The sequence below is a fragment of the Pelodiscus sinensis genome, unplaced genomic scaffold (assembly GCF_049634645.1).
Source record: "Pelodiscus sinensis isolate JC-2024 unplaced genomic scaffold, ASM4963464v1 ctg198, whole genome shotgun sequence".
Lineage (NCBI taxonomy): Eukaryota > Metazoa > Chordata > Testudines > Trionychidae > Pelodiscus > Pelodiscus sinensis.
In genome coordinates this window covers 19,270-46,290 of record NW_027465959.1, presented here as the reverse complement: position 1 = coordinate 46,290, position 27,021 = coordinate 19,270, and the positions used below count along the sequence as shown (strand labels likewise).

The following is a 27,021-nucleotide window of genomic DNA, read 5'->3' as shown; positions in this document are numbered from 1 at the left end:
CACGTATTCAAGACAGTCATACTTAGGGGCTGCGTCTAGACTGGCATGATTTTGCAGAAATACTTTTAATGGAAAAGTTCTTCCGTTAAAAGTATTTCCGCAAAAGAGCGTCTAGATTGGCAGGGATGCTTTTGCACAAAAAGTGCTTTTACGCAAGAGCACCCGTGCGCAGCATAGACGCGCTTTTGCGCAAGAAAGCTCCGATAGCCATTTTAGCCATCGGGGCTTTCTTGCAGAAAAAATGACGGTGCCTGTCTACACTGGCCTTGTTGTGCGAGTATTCCTGCGCAAGAGGGCTTATCCCTGAGCGGGAGCATCAAAGTGTTTGCGCAAGAAGGACTGAATTCTTCCATTAGAATGTCAGTGCTCTTGCGCAAATTCAAGTGGCCAGTGTAGACAGCTGGGAAGTTTTTGCACAAGCGGCCGCTTTTCCGCAAAATCTTGCTAGTCTAGATGCGCCCACGTAGAGACCAAAATAGGAAATGAACTTCTCCACTGATCAGCCCCTTTGAGACTCTATTCTTCGCAGTCCTGCTGTCTTCCTCCACAGGACATGGGCAGGTCTGCTGGGTGAACATCTCCACAGACATGGTCTTGGGAGCCTTCAAAAAAGTAGGGGACAACTAGCAGTCGGTTTCATCACAGGCCATGAGCTTCCTTTTGGGGACGAAGAATTCTGCTGGGTATGCTCTGTAAGGAGACTATTTGGATGTGGGCTCAAAGCGCTCTTCTCCACTGGTATTTCTGCAGTGCCAGGGAGAGGCGGAGTGGGAGGGTGGAAGACAGTAGCATAATTTAGATGTGAGAAGAGGTTACGCGACATTACGGACTGAGATGCCAACGTATTCCCTTTTACGTTGTCAGGTGTACTGGTTTCCCTGGTACAGAGAGACTGAAAAGTAAGTTGCTTGGTTTGATTTCCCCCTTTGCTGGGTTGGGTAGCGAGCGATAGGAAGTCAACCCTCCCGGTGTCCTCCCGTCTGGGGACGGAACAGAAACGAGAACAGCGAGCTCTGGAGCTTGGTCGAAGCGAGGAGAGAACCGTGCGGCTGGGAGCGGAGCAGCCGTCACTGTCACGGAGATAAGTGTCTGGTCTGGAAATCTCTCGGCTTACGTCCCACTCGGGTCTAGGAAGGGAAGTCACGTTTGCTTAGACAGCGAGTCCGAGCGGAGGTTCCCGAGGTGCTTACTTGGTAGTGGGAGAAACAGGGCTCCCGTTTGTCAGGGGTGCTGGTTTCTCTGGAACACGGTGTCCTTCTCAGCAGACGCTTGGCTCGAGGAGGAAGACGCAAGGTGGTAAGGTTTCTGGCTGCCTCTCATGTGTTTCTCTCTTGTTGCTCTCTCGTATTGGCCAACACGTCCTGTCTGTCTGTTTCTGTCTGTGTCTTTGTCCTTGCTCTGCTTCTGCCGTGTCCTTGTACAGCACACTTGTAGGCATTCCAGGTGAGCATCTCCAAGGGTTAAGGGCTCAGGAGCCAATGGGAATGCTGCAGGTACGCCAGTCGCGCAAGGGAGAGCGGTGGTGCGTCATGGCTGACTGACTCAGTGTTCTTGTAGAGGACCCGATACATAGGCGAGAGGGGGGGAAAGGGCTAAAGGATAGCATTCCCACAGCCACAGACCTTAGTGAGTGAGAGCTAACGCTGGGCTTTTTCGGCCACCCTTGCAGAGGAATCAGTGCGTGGCCGTGGGCGGAAAATAAATCGTCCGAGATGGACTTGAGCTGCCTGGACGTGATTCTCGGAACACGTGAAGGGTCCTCAGCGTTCGGCCTTCCCATGGCTCTGTGTGAGTAAGAGGTGCGTGCTTTGAAATCTTTAAGCGTCCTGGCAGTATGTTTCTTCTGAGGCAGAGAGCTTCCTGCTGGGTCACGGAGCCTGGTGGCTTGGGGACTGGTGAAGGGGCATAGGCAGTTCAACAGAGCGTGGATAGATATTCAAGGCCTCCGTTCTCTCCGCGTTCCTGGACTGGCAGCGGGAGGGGGTAGCCGATGGTGGGAGGCAGCGGTGCGATGGTGGGAGGAGAAGCGATGCCGCGTCCTTGCGGACTGAAAAGCTAAGTTGTTTGTTTGTTTTTTCCCCTCTGCTGTGTTCGGTAGCGAGCGATAAGAAGTCAACCCTCCCGGTGTCCTCCCGTCTGGGGATGGAACGGAAATGAGAGCAGCGAGCTCGGGAGCTTGGTCGAAGCGAGGCGAGAACCGTCCGGCTGGGGGAGCGGAGCAGCCATCGCTGACAGGGAGATAAGTGTCGGGTCTGGAAATCTCTCGGCTTACGTCCCACTCGGGTCTAGGAAGGGAAGTCACGTTTGCTTAGACAGCGAGTCCGAGCGGAGGTTCCCGAGGTGCTTACTTGGTAGTGGGAGAAACAGGGCTCCCGTTTGTCAGGGGTGCTGGTTTCTCTGGAACACGGTGTCCTTCTCAGCAGACGCTTGGCTCGAGGAGGAAGACGCAAGGTGGTAAGGTTTCTGGCTGCCTCTCATGTGTTTCTCTCTTGTTGCTCTCTCGTATTGGCCAACACGTCCTGTCTGTCTGTTTCTGTCTGTGTCTTTGTCCTTGCTCTGCTTCTGCCGTGTCCTTGTACAGCACACTTGCAGGCATTCCAGGTGAGCATCTCCAAGGGTTAAGGGCTCAGGAGCCAACGGGAATTCTGCAGGTTCGCAAGTCGCGCAAGGGAGAGCGGTGGTGCGTCATGGCTGACTGACTCGGTGTTCTTGTAGAGGAACCGATACATAGGCGAGAGGGGGGGAAAGGGCTAAAGGATAGAATTCCCACAGCCACAGACTTTAGTGAGTGAGAGCTAACGCTGGGCTTTTTTGGCCACCCTTGCAGAGGAATCAGTGAGGGGCCGTGGGCTGAGAAGATATCGTCCAAGATGGACTTGAGCTGCCTGGACGTGATTCTCGGAACACGTGAAGGGTCCTCAGCGTTCGGCCTTCCCATGGCTCTGTGTGAGTAAGAGGTGTGTGCTTTGAAATCTTCAAGCGTCCTGGCAGTATGTTTCTTCTGAGGCAGAGAGCTTCCTGCTGGGTCACGGAGCCTGGTGGCTTGGGGACTGGTGAAGGGGCATAGGCGGTTCAACAGAGCGTGGATAGATATTCAAGGCCTCCGTTCTCTCCGCGTTCCTGGAGTGGCAGCGGGAGGGGGTGACCAATGGTGGGATGCAGCGGTGCGATGGTGGGAGTAGAAGCGATGCCGCGTCCTTGCGGACTGAAACAGTAAGTTGTTTGTTTGTTTTTTCCCCTCTGCTGTGTTCGGTAGCGAGCGATAAAAAGTCAACCCTCCCGGTGTCCTCCCCTCTGGGCATGGAACGGAAACTAGAACAGCAAGCTCGGGAGCTTGGTCGAAGCGAGGCGAGAACCGTCCGGCTGGGAACGGAGCAGCCATCGCTGACAGGGAGATAAGTGTCGGGTCTGGAAATCTCTCAGCTTACGGCCCACTTGGGTCTAGGGAGGGAAGTCACGTTTGCTTAGACAGCGAGTCCGAGCGGAGGTTCCCGAGGTGCTTACTTGGTAGTGGGAGAAACAGGGCTCCCGTTTGTCAGGGGTGCTGGTTTCTCTGGAACACGGTGTCCTTCTCAGCAGATGCTTGGCTCGAGGAGGAAGACGCAAGGTGGTAAGGTTTCTGGCTGCCTCTCATGTGTTTCTCTCTTGTTGCTCTCTCGTATTGGCCAATACGTTCTGTCTGTCTGTTTCTGTCTGTGTCTTTGTCCTTGCTCTGCTTCTGCCGTGTCCTTGTACAGCACACTTGCAGGCTTTCCAGGTGAGCATCTCCATGGGTTAAGGGCTCACGAGCCAACGGGAATTCTGCAGGTACGCAAGTCGCGCAAGGGAGAGCGGTGGTGCGTCATGGCTGACTGACTCAGTGTTCTTGTAGAGGACCTGATACATAGGCGAGAGGGGGGGAAAGGGCTAAAGGATAGAATTCCCACAGCCACAGACCTTAGTGAGTGAGAGCTAATGCTGGGCTTTTTTGGCCACCCTTGCAGAGGAATCAGTGCGTGGCCGTGGGCGGAGAATAAATCGTCCGAGATGTACTTGAGTTGCCTGGACGTGATTCTCGGAACATGTGAAGGGTCCTCAGCGTTCGGCCTTCCCATGGCTCTGTGTGAGTAAGAGGTGCGTGCTTTGAAATCTTCAAGCGTCCTGGCAGTATGTTTCTTCTGAGGCAGAGAGCTTCCTGCTGGGTCACGGAGCCTGGTGGCTTGGGGACTGGTGAAGGGGCCTAGGTGGTTCAACAGAGCGTGGATAGATATTCAAGGCCTCCGTTCTCTCCGCGTTCCTGGAGTGGCAGCGGGAGGGGGTGGCCGATGGTGGGAGGCAGCGGTGCGATGGTGGGAGGAGAAGCGATGCCGCGTCCTTGCGGACTGAAACGCTAAGTTTGTTTGTTTGTTTTTTCCCCTCTGCTGTGTTCGGTAGAGAGCGATAAGAAGTCAACCCTCCCGCGGAAACGAGAACAGCGAGCTCGGGATCTTGGTCGAAGCGAGGCGAGAACCGTCTGGCTGGGAGCGGAGCAGCCATCGCTGACAGGGAGATAAGTTTCGGGTCTGGAAATCTCTCGGCTTACGACCCACTCAGGTCTAGGAAGGGAAGTCACGTTTGCTTAGACAGCGAGTCCGAGCGGAGGTTCCCGAGGTGCTTCCTTGGTAGCTCCCGTTTGTCACGGGTGCTGGTTTCTCTGGAACACGGTGTCCTTTTCAGCAGACGCTTGGCTCGAGGACAAAGACGCAAGGTGGTAAGGTTTCTGGCTGCCTCGCATGTGTTTCTCTCTTGTTGCTCTCTCGTATTGGCCAACACGTCCTGTCTGTCTGTTTCTGTCTGTGTCTTTGTCCTTGCTCTGCTTCTGCCGTGTCCTTGTACAGCACACTTGCAGGCATTCCAGGGAGCATCTCCAAGGGTTAAGGGCTCAGGAGCCAACGGGAATTCTGCAGGTACGCCAGTCGCGCAAGGGAGAGCGGTGGTGCGTCATGGCTGACTGACTCAGTGTTGTTGTAGAGGACCCGATACATAGGCGAGAGGGGGGGGAAAGGGCTAAAGGATAGAATTCCCACAGCCACAGACCTTAGTGAGTGAGAGTTAACGCTGGGCTTATTCGGCCACCCTTGCAGAGGAATCAGTGAGGGGCCGTGGGCTGAGAAGATACCGTCCGAGATGGACTTCAGCTTCCTGGACGTGATTCTCGGAACACGTGAAGGGTCCTCAGCATTCGGCCTTCCCATGGCTCTGTGTGAGTAAGAGGTGCGTGCTTTGAAATCTTCAAGCGTCCTGGCAGTATGTTTCTTCTGAGGCAGAGAGCTTCCTGCTGGGGCACGGAGCCTGCTGGCTTGGGGACTGGTGAAGGGGTAGTAGGCGGTTCAACAGAACGTGGATAGATATTCAAGGTCTCCGTTCTCTCCGCGTTCCTGGAGTGGCAGAGGGAGGGGGTGGCCGATGGTCGGAGGAGAAGCGATGCCGCGTCCTTGCGGACTGAAAAGCTAAGTTGTTTGTTTGTTTTTCCCCTCTGCTGTGTTTGGTAGCGAGCGATAAGAAGTCAACCCTCCCGGTGTCCTCCCGTCTGGGGATGGAACGGAAAAGAGAACGGCGAGCTCGGGAGCTTGGTCGAAGCGAGGCGTGAACCATCCTGCTGGGAGCGGAGCAGCCATCGCTGACCGGGAGATAAGTGTCGGGTCTGGAAATCTCTTGGCTTACGGCCCGCTCGGGTCTAGGAAGGGAAGTCACGTTTGCTGAGACAGCGAGTCTGAGCGGAAGTTCCACTCCCGCAGTACATTTCAACTTCCCCCTCACACAACCTGCACCCCTACCAGTGCTCTTTGCTAGCCAGAATACCCCCTATTCCTGGTGTCCTTCAGTTTCCCTTCTTCTCTTCAGAGACTCAGAGGAACCTGCACCCCCAGAGCATACCTCCATTCATGTTTCCAGGAGCCCCTCTTTTTCCTGCCTAGGACACTCCCCATCGCACACTCTATCCCTATTCCTATATTTTCCCCATTTATAGGACCCTTAACCCCCATTTCTGCCCTTCCTAATGCACAGTTCCTCCTTCCCCACTCCCATCGCGCCTGCCATCACTACCTTCCCCCCAGCCCTCCTTTCGCATGTAAGGACTTCCTCAACCACTCTTCTCTTCCTTCTCAACAACCCCCCATCCCAAGCCATGCCACACTCCAGACCCTTCCAGTCCATCCTCCCATCCATTGGGTCCCAGCCCCCTTCTCTTCCTTTCTACACCCACATCCCATGGCAACCTGCATTCCTAATGCTGCCCTTCCTCCATCCATGCCTACACCCATACACGGTATGCGTGCTTTATTTTGTTTTGATAAACGACAGCAATCTCTCTACTGTAAAAGTTAGAAATTACACAAACTACATTTGTTTTATTAAAATCTAACAGCAGGAGGGGAGCGGGAGAAATTGTGCGTATGTTACTCCTCATTGAGGGGATGGGCAAACGTATGAGCTTGCATTGTAGTGATTTCTCTCCCGCGTCAGATAATATTATTTTGGGTGTACTTTCCGGAGGGGAAGTGCAATTGAGTGCTGGACGATTTTCTAGCTAAGCATTACTGTAGAGAGCTGTTTGCAGACTCTGTGTTTCTACACTTGGTGCGTCCCAACCTGCGTGGGCTCCTAGAGGCCAGAGAGCCTAAGTCAGCAAAACAGGGAGAAGCAGGCAAGGCTAGTGGAGCAAGTAGTCTCAGTGAAATCCCAGCACATCCGCTGGCATCCCAGAAGGAGGACCAAACCCATCAGAAGCTGGGCCTTTGAGAAAAGGTCTCTCCATGTACTGGGTAAGCTTGGAGGCCTCTCAAGGTGTACCTGCTCCCGGCAGTGCACTTACTCCGTTACAGAAATGCTAACAGTGACAGTTGGTGAATGGGATATTAGCGTATAGTCGTGTATACGATTAACTGATAAGCCTGGGCTTATCGGTTAATCTTGACAACTACACACACTTCCCTCCCCCTTGCTGTCTCTAATACAGAGTCCGCAAGGGCTCGGGAGAGGTGAGAGCCTGTGCGCGTGGGGAGCTGGCTTTTAAGTCATCGCCCCAGAAGCACAAGATCCCGCGGAGCTATGTGCTCCGTATCCATCGGTGCACTTCTGATACTGATAAGAACATAAGAATGGCTATACTGGGTCCGACCAAAGGGCCATCTAGCCCAGTAGCCTGTCTGCCAACAGTGGCCAGTGCCAGGTGCCCCAGAGGGGGTGGACCGAAGACAATGATAAAGCAATTTGTCTCCTGCCATCCATCTCCAGCCTTTGACAAACAGAGGCCAGGGGCATCATTTCTTCTTACCCCCAGGCTAATAGCCTTTTATGGACGTAATCTTCATGAATTTATCTAGTTTTTTTTTAAAACTCTGTTATAGTCCTAGCCTTCACAGCATCCTGTGGCAAGGAGTTCCACACGTTGACTGTGCGCTGTGTGAAGAACTTTCTTTCATTAGGTTTAAGCCTCCTCCCCATTAATTTCATTTGGTGTCCTCTAGTTCTTATATTATGGGAACAAGTAAAGAAGTTTTCTATATTCACCTTCTCCCACCACTCATGATTTTATAGACCTCTGTCATATCCACCTCAGTCTCCTCCTTTCTAAGCTGAAAAGTCCTAGTCTCTTTAGCCTCTTTTCATATGGGACGTGCTCCAAACCCCTAATCATTGTAGTTGCCCTTTTCTGAACCTTTTCTAATGCCAAAGTACAGTATCTTTTTTGAGGTGAGGAGACCACATATAGTACGCCTACATCTTGAACACTGTGTATAGAAGTTTTATATAGGGGCATTAAGATATTTTTCATCTTATTTTTTATCCCTTTTTAAATAATTACTAGCATCCTATGTGCTTTTTTGACCGTATAGTGCATTTTCAGAGAAATATCCACGATAACTCCAAGATATCTTTCCTGATTAGTTGTAGGTAAATTAGCCCTCATCATATGGTATGTATAGTTGGGGTTATTTTTTTCCAATGTGTGTTACTTTATACTTATCCACATCAAATTTCATTTGCTATTTTGTTGCGCAATCATTATATTTGGTGAGATCTTTTTGAAGTTAAACAGTTACACAATTGCTTTTGTCCTTAAGTCCGAGCAGTGGGTGGTCGGGAGTGGCCTCAAAGGAAGCGGAAAGCAGAGACTCTGGTCTTTTGTCTGGGTGTCATGTTACTGGATTTTAAGGGGAGCAGCCAGATCAGTGCTGCACCAATTGGGGGGAGGTGTTTGCCCCAAAGTCTATACAAAGGGGGCCATGCGAGATGTCAAATGAAAGTCATGTTCTACTGATTCTGTATATGCTACTCATGTACTTGTATGATATCTGTATGTGGAGTTATGAATATGGAGTCTGTGCTGATATTGGCCTGCACTGCCTGTTGTAAAGGAGGATTGTCCGTTGAATGAGTATGCTAATTAGCACTGGTCCAGGGATAATGGCTCTCAAGATGCCCAATACACACCTGAGGACTGTGTCTGGGAACATGCAACCCAGCCAGGGCAAAATGGCTGCTGACATATGAAACAGCTAAGTCATTCGACCATGTGACCTGCTCTACTTGGAAGGTACCGGGGAGATATACAAGTGCCATGAGGCGGACTCCATCTTGTCTTCAATTCTGCTACTGATCCTAGATGCAGCCTTGCAAGGAACAGAGAGCCGAGGAGGATTGCTGACCCATTCTGACAAAGGACGAACACCAGAGACCTTTAAGATAGCAGTTGTAACATCTCTCCTGAGAGCCTGCATCGAGAACTTGGTGACTGGTGCATGTAATGTATTCTCCTTAACAACCTTACTCTCATGCTTTGCTTTTCTTCTATTAATAAACCTTTAGATTTTAGATTCTAAAGGATTGGCCCAGCGTGATCTTGTGGGTAAGATCCAAAGTGTAAACTGTCCGGGGATTTGTGGCTGGTTCTTTGGGACCGGAAAGACCCGTTCGGGGAAGGTGAGATTGGGTTCTACAACCCCCTCACCTGTGTGCAGGCCCGGGGCTAATTGTGGCACAGGGAGAGCTGGGGTGTCTGAGGGGTTTTGCTCCTGAGGCTTCTGGCTGGCCACATTGGCAGCTAAAGCACTCAGTGTGACCGGTTTATGGCCTATTTGGGAAAGGCTTCCAGTCTGGGGCTGTAAGGAGCCCTGAGTTTTGAGCAATTCGCCCTGAGCGGACGCCCTCAGCTGTGCCAAGACCTGGCCCGGTCCGTCACAGCCACCTTCCCAGCTCACCTCAACCCTCACCGTACCTTCTCCCCATTCATCTTTCAACAGATAAGGACCCCCTCATCCACCCTCCTCTTCCTCACTAACGGCCCCCAGCCCAACACGCTCTTGATCCTTCCAGTCCACCCGTCCATCCAGTGGATCTCTCAACCCCTCCTTTCTCTTCCTTTTAACACTGCCAGCCCATGGCAATGTGCACTCCTAACCCTGCCCTTTCTCCACCCATAGGGGCAAGGGCACCATTGTTTGAGGGGGGTAGGTGCCCTTGGTCCTATGGGTGTAGAATTGGGTAGAGAAATGGGGTAGGAGGGCAGTAGCCCCCCTCCTGAGTTTGAAACCCTGGATTTCATACATGAGGTGTGCTTAAAGCCCATGTCCTAACTCTAGAGGTAGTTCTTAAATGTAACAGAGTTTGAGCTGATGCAGCTTTGCCTTTGGGGCATGGACTTTATTATGCTTAAATCACCCTGCCCCTCTCATTCTTTATAACAATGGATGGACATTCAAGCAGTTGAAGTATTGTTAGATCCTCATAAAAACATTGCTGGGTACTCCCTGTAAAAGATGGGGGGGAGTAACCCACTTTGGCACAACAAATGCAGGAGCAGGGGTCTGCAAAAGTACCCCAAAACCTGATCTCTCCAGGCTTTGGTACAAAAACTTTCCCCCAAAATCCTAAAACCGAAATTTTAGGGAATATCCACTGCCATCACCCAAGTAGTCCAAGAAAACTAGGGATGAGATCACTTGGGAAACCTCCTCCCTAAAACCTCAGGGGTACCTGAAGCTCTTTTTCCCCTCAGAGCTTGAAAAAGAAGAGAGAAAAACAAGCTGCAGTCTGTGCTAGGTGACTCCCAGACAGTCAGACAGACAGAGAGTTTACAGATAAAACTAGGACACCAAAATAAACCTATAGCAGGTTAATTAGAAAAGAAAACAAACTTTTTATTATCAAAACAATACTGCCGTTGCAAGTATAGTTAAGGTGGCTAGATGGTAAGGGCCACCAATTTGTATACTCAGAGGCTGTGTCTATACTGGCTACTTATTCTGGAAAATCAGCCGCTTTTCCGGAATAACTTGCCAGCTGTCTACAGTGGCTGCTTGCTTTTCCGGAAAAACACTGACGATTTCATGTAAGATTGTCAGTGTTCTTGTGGAAAACTATGCTGCTCTCATTCGGGCAAAAGTCCTTTTGAGCAAAACTTTTGCGCAAAAGGGCCAGTATAGACAGGTCAGGTTTATTTTCCGCAAAAAAGCCCTGATTGCGAAAATGGCGATCAGGGCTTTTTTGCGGAAAAGCACGTCTAGATTGGCACGGATGCTTTTCCGCAAAAAATGCTTTTGCGGAAAAGCGTCCGTGCCAATCTAGATGCTCTTTTCCGAAAATGCTTTTAACGGAACAGTTTTACGTTAAAACCATTTCCGGAAAATCATGCCAGTCTAGACGTAGCCAGAGACAATTCTGTGGGTTAGAAAGCTTCATTACAAAAGAGAAAAAAAACCACTTTTATGGTTTGGGAATTTCAAATTGATGTTAAAACAATTAAAAACCTGATAGATTAATTAAAGTTTGCCCTACTTACATATTGTGAAAAGACTTTTCTTAGGGAGAGCGAGACAGCCTCGAAGCTCCCTGTTACCTGGAAGAATCCACTCTGCCTCAGACAGAGGAGGAAAAAGTTAAAAATTCCTTTGTTCCCAGTTTGAAATCCCTAACTGCATTGTTATTGGCTGACCAAATATCTGGCTAGGATAACCCCTTAACCACGAGGACTGACCAGCAGCCTGGTGGCTATGACGGGGAGAGTAGGAATGAGTGTTATGCTGCTCAGGGCATACCACTCCTTGCTGTGACCACATGAGCATCCGCTGATCCTAGAGGACAGGCACTGACTGCTGAGGAGGGCATGCTGTCTCTCAGGGAAAGTGTGAGCATGCATGACTGATGACTTTTCTCTCTTGTCCTCCACATCCAGCCCAGCTGTCCAGGAGGGTGGGGGGCCACACCTCTCCCACCTCCCAGACGGCTGCAGGGAACCCATCGGCACTGGTGCAAGTATTTGGACCTGGTGTGGCAGCACATCTCGGCCCTGCGAGGGATGCAGGAGACATGTAATCAGAGGATGCAGGCAGAGACAGAGTGGCGCAGTCGCTTGCTGGATGAGTTTGTGCAGCAACTGTGGGAAAAAATCAAATAACTCCAATTGTGTCTAAGGAGGGACTGTGCAGGAAATCAAAACTCTCTAACAGAAAACTGCTGTAAGGGTTAAAAGTTTTCCAGGCCTCTCTCCCTGTAACAGAGAGAAATCATCTTAACTCTAATCAAGACCCTTACAATGCGTATCTCAACTTCACGAGACTCCTAGTCTGTCACAAATTGTTATGTAAACTGTTATCTTTGTCACAGTTTGCCTTGTAGACTCCTCACTCAGGTTCTCATGTGCCTTTGTTCTGTAAAACTTACTTCTAGCACACCTGGTGTGAACAGAAACGTCTCAGAGTACTTCTGCTGAGACTTTAATATGTTAAAGAAAACAATCAACAACTAAACTGTCTGAACATACTGTATAAAGGATCCCGGAAACTCTCTCTCAGGGCTGCTGCTGCTCTCACTCTTGTAGCTGTCAGCCTGCATGCATAATAAAATTTGCTTTTGGATTTCTCTCCTGCCTCACTGCTTTGACCTCCAGCCTTGGACCTTTCTGGGGACTCTGTACCCCAGGGGAGCGAGATTTCCCCAACACAGCGCACTGCTATTTGCACTGCTATCTGGGAGGCCATGGCCTTCCCCGGTCCTGTGTCTGTTCCTGCTCCTCCTGCTCAGCCTGCCCTCCCCCTCCCACCAGCTCCCCCACCCCTCCCGTCACCCCCCTGCCTCCCTTCACCCGCTGCCATCCCAGACTCAGGTACAGCCGCACCTCCTGCCCAGGCCCAGCCAGCACGCGCAGCCATCTCCAAGCCGGCCTCCGCAGCCAAGGTGGCAGGGGTTCTTCATCCAGGTGGCACCCTCAGCCCTGAGCCTCCCTCCTCCCTTCCAGCTTGACATTCCCCTTCCCATCTGTGTGAGTCAGTAAGGGAAGCACTTTACTTTGTTAACAAACAATTTATTTTTGGGACTGGTTTGTGGCCTGTTTGGGAAGGTCACCAGTCTGGGGACTGTAAGGAGCCCATAGTTTGAGCAATTTGCCCAGAGCAGATGACGTCAGCTGTGCCCAGACCCGGCCCGGTCTGTCACAGCCTGTCTCTGTTCTCAGTGTGAATGTGGGGCTGGGAGGGGCTTTGGACGGGGAGGGGGGGGAAGGCACTGGAGGCATGGGGCAATCCCACATTTGGAAGGCTGTGGGGAAACTCATTGGGCTCCTTGGGAGAATCGCTCCCTCAGGGCTTCCTGAATGTGCAATCCCAGCTGGAGGGCTTGCTGGATAGCAGCTGTCCGGGGCTGCTCAAAGTGCCTCCCCTCCACAGCAGCCTCATGCTGGGAGGAAGGCCTCCTCTTTTCTCTCCACTACGTTGTGCAGCACACAGCATGCAGCAACCACATCGGGGATGTTGTGTTCCCCCATGTCCCGCCGAGCGAGAAGGCATATAAACCTGCCCTTCAGACGGCCAAAGGCGCCCTCCACCTCCAATTGAGCCCGATTCAGGTGAGAGTTAAAGAGGTCCCTGCTCGCATCGAGGTGTCCAGTGAATGGCTTCATGAGCCAGGTCATAAGGGGGTTCGCCGTGTCAGCCACAATGCACGTAGGTATCTGCACATCCCTGACTGCATAGTTTCACTCCAGAAAGAATGACCCAGCCTGCAGGCTGCGGTACAGGTATGAGTTCTGGAAGATGCGGGCATTGCGTGCCCGGCCTGACCACCCGACGCAAATGTCTGTGAATTCTCCCCAACACAGTGAAAAGCAGAAAAAAACCCTGAACCTGAAAATAAACTGCTGTGGTGTCCGAGGAAGCAGGGCAACCAGAGCAAGCACTGCAGCAGCTTTGCTTTCCCTCCAGGAGGTAGGCAAGCCAGAAGCAGGAGCAGAGCAACGGCTGTCCAGGGGATCCCTTTAAGCACGCGCGTCTGCAAAGGGCAGGCAGCAACACCTGGAAATAAAGGCTGCCCCCATGCCCTGCCAGAAGCACTTCTGGGTGCCTTCTTTTTTTGAAAGAGCATCTGGCAGTCTGGACGCTCTTTTTCAAAAAAGCTGATAGCATGATGCGGAGCAAAAAAATCAATCTAGAAGCTTTTTCAACAGAGGCTTTTTCGAAAAATACTTTAGAAAAAGCCTCTGTTGAAAAAGGCATGTAGTTTAGATTCACCGTTGGTGGCCATTTGCTGATAGACAGGCACAAATCTCTAAGGGTGTGTCTCCACTACAAAGTTAATTTGAACAAACAGCCATTAGTTGAAATTAACTTTAATAGCGGCTATACATACAAACCGCTTAATTCGAACTAGGCGTTACTCCTCGTAGAGTGAGGTTTACCTAGTTCGAATTAAGTAGTTTGAATTAAGGGCTGTGTAGCCACTTAATTCGAACTAGTTGGAGGCTAGCCCTTCCCAGGTTGCCCTGGTGGCCACTGTGGGCGAAACCAGGGAAACTTTTCTGCCGTCTTTCTGGCCCCGGAGCCCTTAAAGGGCCATGGTCTGGCTAGAGTGCTCGTGCCAGTTGCAAGCCTGCAAGCACCCAGCCAGCAGACCCTGCACCTGGCACGGCACGAGCCAGCCAGCGGCTGCCACCCAGCCCTCTGCCTCTTCCCAGAACCAGGCCGACGGCTCCCAGGAGCCTGCCTGGGGCTGAAAGAGGTGGGCGCCTGCCTGATATAGTGCGGAGATTGTGGATCTCATCAAGGTTTGGGGGGAGGCCTCCAACATCCATGATCTCCACACTAGGCACAGGAATATGGCCATCTAGGGCAGGATAGCTGCCAGCCTGGCCACCAAAGGTCACATGTGAACCCATGAGCAGGTTTTCATGAAAATCAAGTTGGTCCAGTGAGATTCCCGGCCCTGAGTTTAGAACATAAGAACGGCCATACTGGGTCAGACCAAAGGTCCATCTAGCCAAGTAGCTTGTCTGCCTACAGGGGACAGCACCAGGTACCTGGAAGGGATGGACCTAAGACAATGACCAAACGATTTGTCTCGTGCCATCCATCTCCAGCCTTCCACAAACAGAGGCCAGGGACACCGTTCCTACTCCATGGATCCAACCTCCCTGAATTTATCTAACTTCTCGTTAAACTCTGTTATAGTTCTAGCCTTCACAGCCTCCTGCGGCAAGGAGTTCCACAGGTTGACTATGTGCTGTGTGAAGAACTTTCTTTCATTAGGTTTAAGCCTGCTGTGCATTCATTTCATTTGGTGTCCTCTAGTCCTTCTATTATGAGAACTAATGAAGAACTTTTCTTTATTCACCCTCTCCATACCACTCATGATTTTATAGACCTCTGTCATATCCCCCTCAGTCTCCTCTTTTCTAAGCTGAAAAGTCCTAGTCTCTTTAGGGGTTTGGAACAGGTCCCATATGAAGATAGGCTAATCATTGTAGTTGCCCTTTTCTGAACCCTTTCCAAGGCCAAAATATCTTTTTTGAGGTGAGGAGACCACATCTGTACACAGTACTGAAGGTATGGTGTACCATAGTTTTATACTTCCCCTTCTCCTGCTTCCCCTGGCTTCCCCCTTCCAGCTCCCTCCTCCCAGGTTTCCACCTCCACTCTCCCAGCCTCTCTCCTCAGTCTCCCCAGAGGTTAATCCCCACCCTTCAGTTTTCAAAAATAGAAACTCTCTTTATTTAACAACACACGTGTCATTTATTTTTTACATCAGGAAGGGTAAGTGGAAGGAGGTTAGGGAGGAATGGGGCATGAGCCCCCGATGGGGAGGGCTGGGGTGGCTCTGCGGGCTCCTCGGGGTGGAAGCTCTCCTGCAGGGCCTCCTGGATCCTGACAGCCTCCCAATTGATCCCCTTGGATGGCAGCCTGTGGCAAGTGCAGCTGGGCTGATGGCCAAGTGCTTTGATGTGCCTCCAAGACAGGACTGCTTTGCTGTCCCTCATCGAGGTAGACAAGCAAGTGGGGAACCCTGAGAACTGTCTGTCTGGGGTGGGGGTCGGGTTCCTTTAAGCACAACCCTCGGCTAGGAGCTCCACACTCTAAGTCCTAACCTGATGCCGTGCAGGCACTGGTTCTGGCCAGCCTTAACTTTGGTTCAGGGTCCACTCAATGTGGATACGCTATTTTGAATTAGCAAAATGCTAATTCAAATTAGTTTTTAGGTCTAGATGCACTAATTTGAATTAGCTTAGTTTGAATTAACTAATTTGAATTAAGTTAGTTCCAATTAGTGCTGCAGTGTAGACATATCCTAAGGGTGTGTCTACACTGTACCATTTTTCTGGAATAAGGGACATTATTCTGGCAGAACAACAGTAGCATCCACACAGCAATTGCGTTATTTCAAAAGAAAATTGAAACAATGGAGGGCTTATTCCTCAGGGAATGAGATGTACCAGTGTCGGAAAAACGCCTCTTCTGAAAAAGCTTTTTCAGCAGCGGGTGAGCGACTGGATGCTCCACTGCTGCTATGTCAAAATAGCACCTCATTCTAAAGTTAGTCCTTTCCAGTGCATCCTGGGGTGCTAAATTGAGATAGAGCGTCCACACTCCCTGGAAGCCTCAAAATTAGTCTGAGATAAGCTCCCCTAATGTAGATGTGCTATTTCCAAAATCAGCTTTTCCAGAAGATATCTTCCAGAATAGCTTTGTCCGAACGAAAGTTGCGGTGAAGACATAAGCCTGCAGTGTAAACATATCCTAAGGGTATTTCAAAAAGCACTTTGAAATCACCAACTAAAGCTCCACACTGATTGGATGCAGAATTGCATTTAAGGCCACTCAGAACCACTTCAGGCAGGGCTTCTGGTCAGCAATTACTTCTAGGAGCTGCTGCTTGAGGCTATCTGAGACCCTTTCACCTGGCAGGGAGGCTCGTGGGCCCATCCCACCCACCCTGGGAGCGGCCAAATAGCCAACATAGACCCCCCCAGGGATGGAGCTGGCTCCCACATTAGGAAGGCAGGAGAAGGTACCTACTGAAGGCAGGGAGACAGAGTGGGATCTGCAGTGAACTCAGGGATAGGGCAGGGATTTGTCTGGGGAGCACAGAATGGTGGGCTTGATCCCACCCTCCTCTGCCCACACCATCTGCCTCAGGGATGGGCCTAGGTCCTATGTTAGAGAAGGGGGATAAGGGACCCTCTGAAGGTAGCAAAGTGACCCCGCCCCCGGTACAGCCATTTCTCGGGTGCTTCTCCTTTCCCTGGAGGGACAGCAAAGCCTTTGCTCTGACTGATCTGGTTGCCCTTGCAGACACCTCAGCTTGCCAGTCGTGGAGCTAGAGCTGCCTCTGGGCACTCAATGGCCCTTAGCTATCGTGGTGCAGTTTCTACAGGCTGCCCTCCTGGCCATGCAGGAACGTAACCACCAGCTGATTGTCTGGGAGCGCAGCTCTTCCAGCTGCACCACGCTGTGCACCGCTGCTTCTTGCGCTGGAGACTAGATCTGACGGGTGGGACCGGCTCGACATGGAGCTCTGGGATGACCAACAGCTGCTCCAGAATTTGTGCATGAGGAAGGAGACCTTCCTGGAGCTGTGTTCCTGGCTCTCCCCTGCCCTCACACGACGGGACACACGCATGCGACCCACATTCCCCTCTGGAGAAGAGGGTCACCATTGCTGTGTGGAAGGTCTCCATGCCGGACAGCTACCGATGTGTCGGGAATCAGGTTGGTGCGGAAAAGTTGACCGTCAGGGCCCACGTCATGCAGGCGTGGCTCTCTCCAAAGGTCCTGGAAGAGGGGTGTGAAGTGCTGGAATGGGGAATCCTAGGGAAAGGGTGGTTGGGGGTGGTGGAGAAGCTGCTTTCCCAGGCAATTTTTCAGTCCCACCCTCACAGAGCCCTGCCAGGGATAGGCTACGTAGGGGGTGGCTCCTGATATGTGTGGGCAGGGAAGGGGTGGGCTGGGGGTCGTGCACGGGGCTCAGGCACCCCAGTGATTCTCTGTTTGGTGGTCTCCTGCTACAGGTGGTGCGGTGTGATGGTGTGTCGGGGAGCCCCCGACCCTGGGCCCCCATCCCCAGCCAGATGTGTCTCTTGGCCAGCCAGTAGAGTTAAAGGGTTTATTTCTTCTCAGCGACACAGCATAGCATAGGAGAGATGTTAACACAGGAGCGAGGGCAGACAGCCTTAGTCCTCTTGTGGGGAAGGGGCTTCACCCCCTTTCTTAGTCTCGGCTGGGCTAGGTGGAGTGAGGATGTTTTAGACCAACTCAACTCCCAGGCCCTACCACCCAGCCTGATTGCTGACCCTGCGTCTCTTCTTTTGTCTCACCCTCTGGGAACAGCCTTATCTGCTCAGGCTGAGACTTAGGTGTCTGGGGCTAATACACATGAGGAGTGACTCATTGGGAATTACACATAGCAACACAGCCAGGAGGGAACATTGGGTTACAAAGTAGACAGCACCCGCACTATGTCACATGTGGGCCATTGACACCAGCCAGCTGGTCAGGGTCATCCACCTCAGCAACACGGAACCGTGTGGCAGTGATATTATTGACGGCACCCACATCCCTGCCCAAGTGCTGACTACCAGCCATCTATGTATATAAACCACGAGGTTACTTCTCCATGGTCCCACAGGCCCTCTCAACTCCCGTGGGCAGTTTATTGACATTTTCTTAGGCTGGTCAAGGAAGGCACGTGATGCTTGCATCTTCTGCGACTCCAGAGTCTTCCAGAAGCTGGAGGCAGGCAGTTTATTCCCTGATCTCATCATCAGGGTGGGGGATGTGTTCTACATTCTGTTGCCCTGGCTCACGAAGCTTTACACCGTACACCTTGACCCTAGCAAGGAATGCTTCAATTCCAGGCTTGGCTGGGCCCGCCCTGTAGTGGAGGGTGCCTTTGGGTGTCTCAAGGTGAGGTAGGTATAGCTCCATATATTTATTTATATTAAGTAAATATATGGAGTTATACCTATCTCATAGACCTGGAAGGGACTTTGATAGGTCATTGAATCCAGTCCCCTGTCCTCGTGGCAGGACCAAGTACCATCCGTGGCAGATTTGCTCCAAATCCCATCCTTAAGGATTGAATTCACAACCCTGGGTTTAGCAGATCAATGCTCAAACCACTGAGGTATTCCTCCCCCAATAGGTTGAAATGTCTTGTCACCTGGCTGGATGTTGGGGAATGAAACATTCCCTGAAGTAGTGGCCAGTGTTCTGTGCTCTACAATATTTGTGATCTGAAGGGGGAGGTGTTCCTCCTGGGCGGGGGGTGGGGGAGCAAAGGCAGGCCAGGTCAGCAGGCTCTTTGAAGAGCTGTGCACAGCTGCCATCCAGCAGGCTCATCAGGTGGGGGTGCACATCCGGGAGCCCCTGAGGGAAAGTTTCTCACAAGGACCCCAGTGACACGCTCCCCAGGATCTCCAAACTAGGGGCCTGTGTCTTGCCCCTCTTTGCCTTTCCTCTCTCAATCCTCCCCGTCTTCCCCTGCAGAGACAATAAAACTGACATTGTTTTTTGGAAACAAAGTGGGTGTGTTTTTTATTTGGGGTCAAAGTAGCTGGAGAGGGGCTGGGGAAAGAATGTGGGAGAGGAAAGTGGGTGGAGGGAGAACCTTTGAGGGTGAAGGAGGGGTAAAGAGAGTCTCAGAGTTCTACAGAGTACTTGAAATAAGCCATTTTGAAATAGCATTGAGATAAGATACTCAAGATACACAATTTGAGCTATACAAATGATTTCATCATTTGGCGCTGTCTATGTGATGCCAAATTTCAAAATAAGGTGCTCTAAGAAAACGTCCCTTTTGCCTCATAGAATGATATGTACAGAGACTTTAGAATAATGAATCCAAAAAAACCAAGTTTGCTGTGAAGATGAGGGGTTGATATTTTGGGATTCTTGGGTATATGGAAATAGCCAAACATTACAGCTACACTGCAATGCTATGTTCACACTGGGGAATTAAGGTATTTTGGGGGTTATTTCAAATAAAGTATTTGAAAATATTTTTCAAAATAGTGTGTTCCCACATCAGGGAAGCATCAAAATTTGTGAGAGGTAGGCTCCCTTAGTAAGGACATGCTACATAGCATATTCTAAGAGTCAATGTAGTGTAGACATACTTTAACAAGTATTTCAGAATAAAACGTGCCAAAATGTAATGGGGAAATGCTATTTCAAAATAGAGAAGACTTGTAATTACTCTATCTGAGGCAGGCTTTCCTAAAGTGGATGTGCTACCTTGATTTAGAGCCCCAGGAAACACTAGAGCATAATTACTTTAATGGCCGTAGGAAGGAGCTATTTGTAAATAGCGACAGTGGAGCATACACAATATTGCTATTTAGAAATAGCAATTTCAACAATGGCATTATTCTGGAACAAACTCATGTCACAAAAAATAAGAAGCCTGTTATTCTGAAATACGTTCAAAATAACGGGCTTCCCCTCTGGATGCTCACGTTACCACTTTTCTAAAGTGATGTCTTATAGACGTGCTGTTAGTTACTCCCCAGTGCTTCCTGGGACTCCATTTTGAGTGACTGTGGGGAGTACTTACTTTGTTATACAGCACAAGCCTTACATTGAAATAACAATCTTTTATAAGATCATCTGAGCATATACACTGAATCCATGTCAATTTAAAACAGGAAATATTATTAGGGTAGAAATGCCCCATTCCGAAATAACTGCCCTTAGCAGAGCAACAGTGACACTCGGTGGTCACCGGCGGTAATGCACGTATAATTATGTAGCGCCTGCACAGTGCCGCTCGGTGGTCATTGCAGGTAATGTAGGTATAATTCTGTAGCGCCTCCACAGTGCCAAATTCTGTAGCGCCTCCACAGTGCCACTCGGTGGTCATTGCAGGTAATGCACGTATAATTCTGTAGCGCCTCCACAGTGCCGCTCGGTGGTCATTGCCGGTAATGCACGTATAATTCTGTAGCGCCTCCACAGTGACGCTCGGTGGTCATTGCCGGTAATGCACGTATAATTTTGCAGCGCCTCCACAGTGACACTCGGTGGTCATTGCCGGTAATGCACGTATAATTCTGCAGCGTCTCCACAGTGACACTCGGTGGTCATTGCCGGTAATGCACGTATAATTTTGTAGCGGCTCCACAGTGCCACTCGGTGGTCATTGCAGGTAATGCACGTATAATTCTGTAGCGCCTCCACAGTGACACTCGGTGGTCATTGCCGGTAATGCAGGTATAATTGTGCAGCGCCTCCACAGTGACACTCGGTGGTCATTGCAGGTAATGCACGTATAATTCTGCAGCGCCTCCAGAGTTACACTCCGTGGCCATTTGCGGTATTGTGGGCACAATTCTCTAAGGCTGTGTCTAGACCAGGGGTGTCCAAACTTTTTTCAAAGAGGGCCAGATTTGATGAAGTGAACATGCGTGAGGGCCGACCATTTTGCCTGACATTCTTTGAACCATTAAAATTAAATGCAAATTAACTATTTTATGCAAAGTTTATTGCAAACGGCATACTTTTATTTCGTCACATGGATGACAAATCTAAACAGGTGTTAAATCACTCTGCCTTTCATATCTGAAGGCCAGATGAAAAAAAAAATCCAGGAAGCTGAAATATATGTCAGGAACATTGTAAAGTACATTACATATTATTGGTAATAGAGGTTGTCTGTCAACTTTTAAGTTCAAAAAATATGAACAGGAACATAACACCAAGTATACATGTTGTGTCCAAATATATTTATAACTGATTTAGACCAACTGACATTAACTGAGATTTTACAATGTATTCATCTCAATACATATGGATTCGTTGGGGGCCATAAAAGATAGATATTGCCAAATTACCTGTGGGGCCGTATTAAACCAGAACACGGGCCGCAATTGGCCCCCGGGCCGGACTTTGGACATGCCTGGTCTAGACTGTGTACATTGGCCCAAGAGGGCTTTTTCCCAAGCGGGAGCATCACTGTTCTTGCGCAAGAACATGGACAATCTTATAGTAGATCATCAGTGTTCTTGTGCAAATTCTCGCAGCCAGTTTAGACAGCTGCCAAGATTTTGTGCAAAAGCAGCCACTTTTGCGCAAAATCTTGCCAGTCTAGATGCACCTTTAGGCTACGTCTAGACTGGCATGATTGTCCGGAAATGCTTTTAATGGAAAAATTTTCCGTTAAAGGCATTTTCAGAACAGAACATCTAGATTGGCAAGAATGCTTTTACGCAAAAAGTGCTTTTGTGGAAAAGCATGTGTCCCAATCTAGATGCGCTTTTCTGCAAAAAAAAAAAAAGCCCCAATTGCCATTTTTGTGTTTGGGGCTCTTTTGCGGAAAACAAATCTGAGCTGTCTTCACTGGCCCTTTTGCTCAAAAGGGAGCAGAATAGTATTTCTGCAAGAAGCACTGATTTCTTACAGTAGGAAGTCAGTGCTTTTGTGGAAATTCAAGCGGCCAGTATAGACAGCTGGCAAGTTTTTCTGGAAAAGTGGCTGATTTTTCCAGAAAAACTGGCCAGTCTAGACACAACTATTCCCCAGAGGTATTTCAAAATAACAGGCCAATTCATGCTCACTCAATTTGTCCTGTGTCTGTTGCTAGTTGTCCTCCACGTACATTCAGTTTCCTCAGACTGGGCCTCGGGTTTGGGCAAGAGTAAGGGGTCTGGCTCTGGGTGAGATTTTTGAGGTGTGTGGGTTGGGGCAGGGTTTTGTGGGGTGGGAAGGGGTGAGGGGTTTTGTGTTTACCTCCACTGTCTCGGGCCCATGGGACATTTGAAATGGAATGGCTCCTAAGTAATTGCTACCTTTGTCCTTTACTAGTGGTGCTGGGGTGGGTGGGTGGGTGTAGGGCTGGGTTGCCTTTAGAACTGAGCACTCTCCTAGCAGCTGCTGCTCCATACTTAGCCACCCATGTTCTAATTTGTGTCAGGATTGAGGTCTGAGACCTTTGTGTATGAAAATTAAGTATTGGCGGAGCCAGTGGGGTCTAGAGGAGATGGGGGGAGGGAGCCTGAAAGGAAGCGTTGGCCAGTGTTGAAGCTCACATCATCAGAGTACAAGTTCTCACAGGTTGCCATTTGCCCATCATATTGGCTCTGGGGGGCATGGTGGGTTTCTTGTTTGTATCAGGTGGCCTGGCACTATAACAGGGAATGACCACCCTCCTTCATCTTGAGAATGAGGCAGCGTGTATCCTCTGTGGCACCAGGCAAGTAATGTTTCCTGCACTCTGCATATACTCCAGTTGAAACACCCTCTTCACTACATCTAAAGTAGCTATTTCAGCACCCAGTAGCTATGTACGCCCTGAGAAACCCTATTTCAGGTTCCTAAAAGGAAAACCTTGCCCCCAGAAAGAGGGGTGACTGTAGCCTCACCTGGTCACAGAGTTTGAGTCTGTGGAGATTAGTATTTGTTAGAAGAAGAGATGATAAATGCTTCAGCATGAGCTGCTCTTGCTGCTGCTAATGTAGAAATGGAGTAAAGGGAGTCTGTGGCATATGAGTCTGCATTTATACCTTCCTTTGGCCTGCAAGGCATGCTGGGATATTGAGGGGCGGAGCTTATGGTAGCATTTAAGCTGGGCATCTAGGCCTAGGGAGTCATTCAGCTTTGGGTTCCTTTGAGGAGGTGTAGGTAGGTACTCCTACGATCATGGTGAGTGTTGATATTGGGTAATGCTGGGCTGTATTTTTGGTTAAAGTACCATTCTTCTGTTCTCATTTTTGATTTGTGATTTAATTGCATTTTATGTTATTTGTAGCATATTTAATGCATGCGGGAAGATGATACAGGGAATTGTTTCTGATAGCCATTCTGCAAAACACACATCATTAGCATCAATAGGATTTCTAGAGTGTCTGCTGCAGAAGCATAGCAGTTTTCTGGCTGGGTTAGGCAGGGGCTGCTCTGAGATTACTGTAATGTGTAATGCAAGTTCTCTCTGATTCATTGTACTCATGGGGCTTTAGATGACTGAACGTGAAAGAAAAGGGGAAAAAATATAGCTGAAGTTAGCAATCAGGTTTGCAGTCGGGTTTTATTTGCATTTGCCAGTATTGTCCAATTTTGTATGGATCGGTGTTGTCATTTTCAAGATGCATGAATATTTTTATGCATTTTTCTCGTAGGTCCGTGAGTCCTCGACTACTGAGGGGAATGAGACATTGAGAGGGGAAACGCCCGTCAAATCGTCCTAGTTAAGTATCTGCCAAAGGGTTTGATGACGAGAAGCATTCCTGTTGTTGTGTCTTCTCGTTTTTGTATAGAAGCTCTCTAAACAGTGACCGTTGCTAACGGGAGTAGGAAAGGCATGCTGGTGGAAGGTCATTGTAGGAAGGGACCATGCATTTCCTCTGGAGGAAAGGGTGTTTCTGGGCCAGTGACCCATCTGTAGCTAGAGATGCTCCACGCTCAGTTTCCTGTCTGTTACAGTGCACTGGGCTTGCATAATCGGTCACTGCTACTTTTTTCTTTCATCCTCTTCTGGGTGTCGGTTTTCTGCAGAGCACTAGAGCATCTTAGTTAATGATGGGTTACTGTGGCAGCGAGAGAGGGAGGATGAGCAGGAGTATGTAGAAGTGTAGCCATTTTCTGTGTCCTGAAAAGCGATCGAGGGGGTGCGGCAGCGGGGCACGGGGAGTGTACTTTGTAAAAGAAATGTCTTTTGTTAATGAAGCAGTAGGCGGTTGAAGTTTGCTCATTGGCAAGAACGGTACCGGATGTGGATGCCGGTCGTCACGTTCCACGGAGGATCGTGACCATTTGTTCATTTGTCCGGGAAGACGTCACCGACCGAGGGACGACGACGTACGAGAGCGATGGCCTGTAGACAAAGGAAAAGAAGAGCTTGAGATCAGGAGGGGACATCAAAGTTAAGCGTCTTTCCGAGAGTTGGATGGTCAGAAGGATTTGTGAGGCTGAGGTTCATTGTTTAGGATCGGAAGTCCTGTCACACATGGCTATTGTGAAGAGGGATGGGAGCGGGGGGGGGGTCATTATATGGAGGAAGTGAGTATTTCTCCCGAGAGAGCGATGCGCATGTTGTAGTAAAAACTAAGCGTGCTTCTTCCCCTGCATTGCTTAAGCTCGAAACAGCAGGTATTGTTTAGCCGATTGCATATGTTGTAGAAGCTGCTAATCTTTCTGCCAGGGAATTGAGTAAACTTGCAGTGACCAATCACGTTGCAACATGCTGACCAGAAGGAATGTGAAATCTATAAAAGTTTCAGCTCAGGCAATGCTCAAGGTCGACCTTGCTTTGAGCACCGAGCTCCTCCGCCCAACTTGTTTGCAAACAATAAAATAGAGTTGGACCCAGCCTGAAAGCGTGACTGTCTTGAGCCAAATTGAACTAGCCTGCAGGGGACGAAACTAGCAATTTATGCAAGAATGTCACTAGAGATGCACTGGGTTTGCACAAGCGATCACCACTATCTCTGTCTTTGGTTCTATATGCAGTTGTGGTTTTCTGAGGCAGATGCGAGCGTCCTAGCTAGCGAGAGGCCCCAGCGGGGTGGGAAATGTGGAGGGCTACGTTCAGGAAGCGAGTTGCATCTTTGTCATAGATACACATGCGTCAGGGGTCTTTTGGGCTTTTGGTTATTTTAGCAAACGGAGAGCAATAACATAGTATCGTCGCTTTTAGCGATAATGTGGAATTTGTTGTTGACATGCCACAGGAGGATTCGAGTACAGAGCCGAGGGAGCGAGGCATGGCAAGTCCATCCTGTTCAGTCCTCGCGGTTTGAAGCAACGGAGACGCAAGCGGAAGTGGCATAACCGGTGGCGTCCGTGAGGTAAGTGTTAAGTTAGAGCTTTGAGTGCAGCCTTGACCAAGGCAATGTGGCCTTTGCTGTGCTAGGTGCGGTGGGCTAATTGCGAAAGGGTCCTCGGCTAATTACATAAACTCGGATGCTGTTTTTCCATGCCCGTCGTCGCTTGTAAGGTGGCGTGCTGTCGTCTGGTCATCAGTGTGGTCATCGTCCCGTACAATCGAACGTGTTGAGTTTTGTCACTTTCTTCGAATGGATCGTAGATGTGCGATATAGGTGTGGAGATTCGTCGGTATTATTGGAAGCATGGGAATAACGGTGAGGAGGGCTGTGTGGAACGTGCGTGGGGGGGGGATCATTGTGATACTAGCGTGGTGAGGAGTCTCGTGACATGCGATTCTTGATTTAGTTATTTAAGGGTTTGTGGGGGAATGGGACAGAGTCATGTCGAAATAGATGTCATTTCCATAAATGTAACTGGCTTACAATAGTCTTTAGCGCACAGGCTGTTTGTCACGTTCAATTTTTGTCATTGTTGTAGGTTCTGCCTCCAGAAGATATCTAATTTGGAAAACCAGCGATGCAGTTGGCGAGCGGGGGAATTTTTCCCTCACGGCAGTGGATTTGATTTCACATTTGCAAGTTAAGTACGGCCATTGATTGGGATGTTTGTTGTGCGTGCTCTGTGTTTCACTTGGGGAAACATGGTTCACCGGGTGCACGTCACTGGGAAAAATCACATGTGTTTTTTGGAAGCGAAGGTCTGCATTTGTTGTACGTGCCTTAACTGTGAATTGTTTTCCATTTCCATAGGAAGCGTTCACCGTCGGTGCGATGTGAAGACTTCGCCATGACCGGAGAAGAGTTTGGTGTGTCTTTGCCGGTTTGGAAGATGAAGAGTTTGCATAGGATTCGCTTTCAGATTTGCAAGTTAAGTACGGTTCTGATCAGGGGTTTTGTTTTTCGTGTGTGCTCTGTGTTTTGCTTGGGAAATGTGGTTCACCGGGTGCATGTCACTGGGGAAATTCACCTGTGATATGTTGCACATATGCGTGTTTTGGAACCTGAGGTAGTTTGCGTTTTGTGTGTGTGCCTTAATGGTGAGAATTGTGTTTAATTTCCATAGGAAGCGTTCTGTGTTCGTGCCCTCTGAAGATTTCTCTGTGAGCGAAGAAGAGTTTGACTTGTCTTTGCCGGTTTGGAAGATTTGGTTTCAGATTCTTAAGTTAAGTATGGTCCCGATCAGGGGTTTTGGTTTTTGTGCATGCTGTGCATTTCACTTGGGAAATGTGGTTCACCGGGTGCATGTCACTGGGAAAATTCACATATATGACGTAGCACGTGTGTGTTTGTTGTATGTGCCTTAACTGTGAGAATTGTTTTTCCTTTCAATAGGAAGTGTTCTCCATTGTTACGATCTGAAGATTTCTCCGTGAGCGGAGAAGAGTTCCGTGTGATTTTTGCCATTTTTGAAGCTGTAGAGTTTACATAGGATTTGATTTCACATTTTCAAGTTAAGTACGGTTCTTGATCAGCGGTTGGATTTTGTCGTGCGTGGTCTGAGTTTCAGTTGAGCAATGTGGTTCAGCGGGTGCATGTCACTTGGGGAAATTCACCTGCGGTATGTTGCACATATGTGCGTTTTTGAAGGTGAGGTAGTTTGCGTTTGTTGTGTGTGCCTTAACCGTGAGAATTGTTTTTCGTTTCCATAGGAAGTGTTCCCTGTCTGTGTGATTTGAAGATTTTGCCATGACCGGAGAACAGTTTGGTGTGTCTTTGCTGGTTTGGAAGATGAAGAGATTGCATAGGATTCAAGTTAAGTACGGTCCCGATCAGGGGTTTTGTTTTTTGTGCGCACTCTGCATTTTACTTGGGAAATGTGGTTCACCGGGTGCATGTCACTGGGAACATTCACATACATAACGTAGCATGTGTGTGTTTGTTGTATGTGCCTTAACTGTGAGAATTGTTTTTCCTTTCAA

General features: G+C 49.4%; 1 long non-coding RNA gene across 2 annotated transcripts; it reads left to right on the top strand.

The window, feature by feature from the left end:
• Positions 1–23,394: 23,394 nt before the first annotated feature.
• Positions 23,395–25,686, top strand: LOC142825358 (uncharacterized). 2 transcript variants are annotated; one of them, XR_012899759.1, is made up of 5 exons: positions 23,395–23,463; positions 23,947–24,138; positions 24,947–25,063; positions 25,213–25,357; positions 25,581–25,686. It is a non-coding gene; the product is annotated as an uncharacterized LOC142825358 (long non-coding RNA). The 2 variants fall into 2 exon arrangements; XR_012899758.1 differs by having other exon boundaries at positions 23,398–23,463; positions 23,944–24,138.
• Positions 25,687–27,021: the final 1,335 nt, after the last annotated feature.